General features: G+C 39.4%; 1 pseudogene; it reads left to right on the plus strand.

Annotated features, from left to right (window-relative positions):
* The first annotated feature begins 2,430 nt into the window (after positions 1-2,430).
* Positions 2,431-4,579, plus strand: LOC140532001 (heterogeneous nuclear ribonucleoprotein A1-like; annotated as a pseudogene).
* Positions 4,580-6,000: the final 1,421 nt, after the last annotated feature.

The raw sequence follows: 6,000 nt of genomic DNA on the forward strand, positions 1-6,000 counted from the left end.
AATGCATAGTATTTATAATGCAGGCTTTCTTGAAATGGAAATTTATTGCTGTATATTTTGAATCCACTGTTACATTCTGCTGTGCACATGGCAATGATTTTTTTCCTTAATTTTTTATTTAAATTTATAATGTTTCTTTTTCTTTTCTAAGTGTGTATTAGTTCTAGTATTTAAGTTTAAAGTAAATTAATTGAAAAAAGAAACTATAATCACTCATCTATTAGAGAATTCACTCATTTGATAAGCCTCCTTATCACATTATCAGGCCCTAATATTACAGGCGCTGTGCTAAGGGTGTTAATAGTGATAAAGACAAAAATGAAAATTATTTTTCGTTAAGGAGCTTCCTTTCTATTGGAGGGGCAAAACAACATAAACAAGTAAATACAAAACATATGTGAGGTAAATACAAAATAATATGGAGGGTGGGGAAGAGACCCTAATAACTAAGATGACCAGAAAACTCTCCTGTAGGAGATGACACTTTGAGCCTTGAAGGAAGCCAGGGATGCTCTGAAGCAGAGATGATGCATGAATGCATTCCAGGAATGAGGAGACATGATTCTATTTCTACAATATCTTTCATATCCATTCCTTTCTTTCTCAATACACACCTACCACCTTAGCTCAAGTCCTTGTCACAGTATGGTAGCAAAGTGGCAAGAGTGAAAGCCCTGGAATCAAGAAGGCTTGGATTGAAATCCTGCTTCTGACACTTATGAACAGTTTGACCCTTCGCAAGTCACTTAGTCTCTAAGACTTAGTTTCTTGAACTGCAAAATGGGGAAACTAAAGGCATCTGGCCAAGAGGGCTGCTTGAATGGAGACAATCAACAGAGCTCTCATAGTTTTTGTTCTAATAAAAGCCTACAAACTGTACCAGATCAAATAATAATCAAGAAATCCAATGAGCAACTATAGTAAATGACCTCATCCTCCCCAGAACTATACAAAAAGTCAGCCAGAAACCAATGGACAAGAGACCAGAAGCCAACAAAAAATGAAGCACTAGCAGATAGACAAGACTGTATTCTTCAAGAATGACCAGAAAGAGACCAGAGACAAATGTAGTCATCAAAGCTCTGTGTCCAGGGACAGAATGAATAGAGGGCTCCCCTGAGAAAGCCTCAGGGTGGTCAGAAACATACAAATTAGACCTTGAAAGTCACCAGAAGTGGTAGTGAGCAGTCTGGATGCAAGAACATGTGGTCTAGGACACCTGAGGACTTCAAATGCCCTAGCCCTCTGTTCTGAGCTACTCAGAGAGCTCCTTGAAGATCCAGCAATCTGAACCTCAAAGATCCAAGGGTATTCTAACCCTAGGAGGCAGAGGTCAGAACATGAACCCAGGTTACCTGGGTTAGGACCACCCCATCCAAACATACGGCAGGAGGCAGATATAGCACTATATCTGGCTATAGCACACAGTTCAGTAACCAGGGCTGGAAAGATGAGTAACCTAAAGAAGACACTGACCACTATGAAGACTTCAACCAATCAACATTTACTAAGCACTTACTGTGTGCCACAAACTGTGTTAGTGCTGGGGATGCAAAAAGAGGCAAAAGATAGTCCTTAACCCTCAAGAAGCTCATATCCTAATGAGAGGAGACAACATGCAAACAAATATATCCAAACACACTATTTATAGGATAAACAGAAAATACTTCATAAAGGGAAAGCACTAGAATTAAGAGGGGTTGGGAGAAGCTTCCTGAAAAAAAGGAGATTTTAATTGAGACTTAAAGGAAGCTTGAGGGGGAGGAAAGAGAGAATAAATTGAGGGGAGAAAGGAAATAAACATTTTTATAGCGATTATTCTGTGCCAGATACTGTGCTAAGTGCTTTACAAATATTATATCATTGATCTTCACAACAAGTATGGGAGGTAGGTGCTTTTATTACCCCCATTTTACGGTTGAGGAAACTGAGGAAAACAGAGGATTAAGTGACTTGCACAGGGTTGCACAGTTAAAGTGTCTGAGGCATATTTGAACTTAAGTCTTCCCAATTCCAGGCCTAGCACTGTATCCACTGTACCTCTAAACAAGCGACCTCTTTTATAAATCCAGAAATAACTAAAAATCCAACTAGAAGCAGAGATGAACATCATAACAACATCAAGCAGAGACTTGAATGGAAAACAATGGTTTTTTTTTATAAGGACTACGTGAATACCTAGAAAAAATGAAACAAGAGATCATAAATAAGAGGTCTGGAAGAAAGAACTGAAAGAATAAATAGTTTGGATGAGAAAGTGGCAAACTTTATCCACATAAGGGACTCCCTGAAAATTAGGATTCTAAATAGAATTTAATTTCTAATTGAAAATTAGAAATCAATAACTCCGTGAAACAGTAAGAAATATTAGAACAAAATCAAAAGGTTGAAAAATATAAGAGGATGTAAAATATTTTATATAAAAACAACTCACCTAGAAAACAAGGAGAAACAAGAATCACTGGATAAGCTTTCTGTTCTTAACGCTATTGCAGGATTGCTGAAATAGCTACCACGTTTTTTGCCATGTCAAAGTTAGAGTCCCTCAAGGAGCCTGAGCATCTGTGAAAGCTTTTCACTGGAGGCTTGACTTCAAGAGGACAGGCGAAAGTCTAAAGAGTTATTTGGAGCAGTGAAGCATTCTTGCTGTATAGTAATTAAAGATGCAGGTACCAAGCATTTGGTTTTGTTACCAATGCCACAGTGGAAGAGGTAGATGCAGCCGTGAATGCAAGACCTCACAAAGTTGATGGCAGAGTTGTTTCTTACCTACCTGTATCACTCTGGGACCTCTCTGACTGACCTCTGTACCATCCAAGAAGCTCATTATTGGGATAACCTGCTATAAAATCATCCTATAAAATCCCATCAGCCTTAGTACACTGCCTCATCACTATCCCCTTCCTCTGTGATTGGAGAGTGAAATCATAAACTTCCATTTAAGGAGAGAAGTCAGCTCATCTCCTTATTTCTTACCTGGTTGTTCTACTTTGGGACTTCTCTGACTGACTTTTCTACCTTATGTCAGGTGTCTCCCTTCCCCCCACTTTTCAGCTTCCTTTTTTTTTTTGTATATTTATTTTTAATCTTTTCTAATAAGACTGTAAGTTCTTTGAGGACAAGAATTTTCTTTTTTCTTATTTGTATCCTCAGCACTTAACATAGTACCTGGCACATAGTAAGTGCTTATTTAATTTTTATTGACTGTTGTTGAACCAAAGAGAGCAGTTTCCATTAAGGATTCTCAAAGATCAGGTGCCCCCTTAACTGTGAAAAAAATCTTTGCAGATGTCATTAAGCAAATCACTGAGGAAGAACACTTAAAAGGCTATTTTGAACAAAAGGGAAAAATTGAAATGATTTAAATCATGACTGACTGAAGCAGTAGCAAAAAGAGGGGCCTTTTTCATAATGTTTGATCACCATGACTCTGTGAATAAGACTGACTTTCAAAAATACCAAACTGTGAGTGGCTACAACTGTGAAGTAAGGCAAGCTTTATCTAAGCAAGAAATGGCCAGTGATTCTTCCAGTCAGAGAGGTTAAAGCGGTTCTGGGAACTTTGGTGGTGGCTACAGAAGTGGCTTTGGGGAAAATAACTTTGGCCATGATGGAAATTTCAGTGATCATGATGGTGGCAGTTATGGTGGAAAATATGGCAAAATTGGAAATGTCTACAATGGATTTGGCAATGAGAGAAATATTTTTGGAAGCTATAATACCTTTGGCAACTACAAGAGTCTTTAACCTTTGGTCTCATGAAAGGAAATTTTGTAAGAAATGTTCGGCCTTGAGGCCGAAGGGCTACCCGAGTCTTACCTTACCTGTCGCAGGTTTTCGGCGGCCAAACCGGATAAACGTATTGAGAGAAGAGACTTTCCAGAGTCGAACAAGGGTTAAGCTTTATTCAGGGTCTTGGTTACATGTGCAGGGTGAATTCTTCCTCAGGAGAGAGGAATCCTCCTCCTCCCAAGGAGGCAAAGATCGTACAGCAAGAGAATGGGAGTGGGAGAGGGGAGGGACCTTCTGCCCTCTAAGGGCCCCTCAGCGCTAAGAGCGCCTTCAGGCTTTCCTGACCCTACTTAAGCTCTCCTGCCGCATAGTTTGCACCTGAATACCGTGCCTGCTCTCAGCCTTTAGCTAGTCAACAACAGGTATGCTCAGACCATGGGTTAATCTCAAGGGTGGGATGCTCTCCCCAGCAAGTTTCCCACGGGGAAGAGGTGGAAATGCACGAGATAGCCTGGGTCTCACGCCTCAATTCCCAACTGTTCCCTGGGGGGCCTCATGAGAACTCTGAGGTATAGAAGTCCTCACCTTTACCTGCCCGAGACTGTCCACATGAAACTGAGCTTATACCCCCAACAAAGAAAGATTTCCAGCCCTTATGGTGGGGGGCCAGTATTTTGCCAACCACATAACCAAAGTGGCCATAGGGGTTCCAGTAGTAGTAGTAGTAGTTTTACAGCAGTAACAAAAGATTTTAATTACTGTGAGTAAACAGAGCTTAGCAGGAGAGGAACCTTAGAGATGCAACAGGAAAGCTGCAAATTTGTGAATGCAGCCAAGTATAGCGGTGGCAAGGTCTGGTTACTTTAAGAAGAGATGTTTTAGATAATACTCTTTATGTTTAGGCCAAGAAAAGATTTTATATTTGTGACTAAGTGTGTAACAAGTTATTTTAGTTTCTGTTTTGTGGAAAGAGCAAAGCATTCAACAAAAGGTTTCAATGTAGATTTTTCTTACATTCTTGCTGTTGATTGCTAAATGTAATAGTCTGATCGTGATACTGAATACATCTTAAAAAAAAAGAATCATTGGACTCCCTGATAATCACCATTAAAAAAAACAACCCTGAATAACAGTTTTCAAGAAATCATAAATGAAAACTATTGAGATCTATTAGATCCAGAGGACAAAGTGAATAAAGAAATCTCTTGAAAAAAGCTCTTGTCAAACAAGGTTTCTTGAAAGAAATGTTATAAAGAAACTTACCAGAAAGGTCACAGTCAAAATCCAAAACTTCTATGTCTTCCATTTTTTCCAATTTCTTGCTACAAGTAGTAAGAAAGGAGTTTAAATACTTGGGAACTCATCAGGATCACACAAGACCTAGCAGCTTTTACTTTCTATAAGAAGAGATTTTGGACTGCAATATTCCAAACACCAAAAGAGACATGTTTACAACTCCAAATAACTTACCATATAAAGCTGAGTATAATCCTAGAGGGGAAAAAATGGAATTTCAATGGAAGAGGACTTTCAAGCAGAGTTATATGAGAATACAATGCTAACATTCTGAGGGAAATGGAAACAACTCTTCAAAATTATAATGTCTTCAAAGCATCCTGAGGGAGATAAATAAGAAACACATAGGATGTGGGTAGGGAAAGAGAAGGGAAGGCAATAAGAATATATTATTGTAGAAAAGAGGAAGAAGGGAGAACTTGATATTTTTCATAATTGGGGTGCTTGAGAGGAGTTATACAAACATGGAGAAAGAGTGTGTGTGTTTGTCCTTCGTTGTCGAAGACCATACCATCAGAGAAATAATGACATGACTTGCACTTAACTTTGTTTTGAGGGAGAGAGGGCTGTGCAGGTCACCAGCCTCACTTCTCCTCCAGAGCCATCTGAATCCAATGACCAGATATTCATCAGGATGACTGGAGATGATCCAGGATGAGGCACTTGGGGTTAAGTGACTTGCTTGCCCAAGGTCACACAGCTAGTGAGTGTCAAGTGTCTGAGCTGAGATTTGAACTCAGGTCCTCCTGCCTTCTGCACTGGTGCTCTATCCACTGCACTACCTAGCTGCCCTGGTAGGGAGAGTAGGCATCAGATGAACTTCGTTCTTATCTGAAATGGACAAATTAGGATTGAATTCACACTTACATACAGTTTGGTGTAGAAATACATCAAACTTATCAATGAAATAAGCAAGGATAGGGATAGTGGCTAAGAAGGAAGGTAAATATTGAAGAGATGATAATGTCAATC

Source organism: Notamacropus eugenii, chromosome 3, assembly GCF_028372415.1.
Source record: "Notamacropus eugenii isolate mMacEug1 chromosome 3, mMacEug1.pri_v2, whole genome shotgun sequence".
Classification (NCBI taxonomy): Eukaryota; Metazoa; Chordata; class Mammalia; order Diprotodontia; family Macropodidae; genus Notamacropus; species Notamacropus eugenii.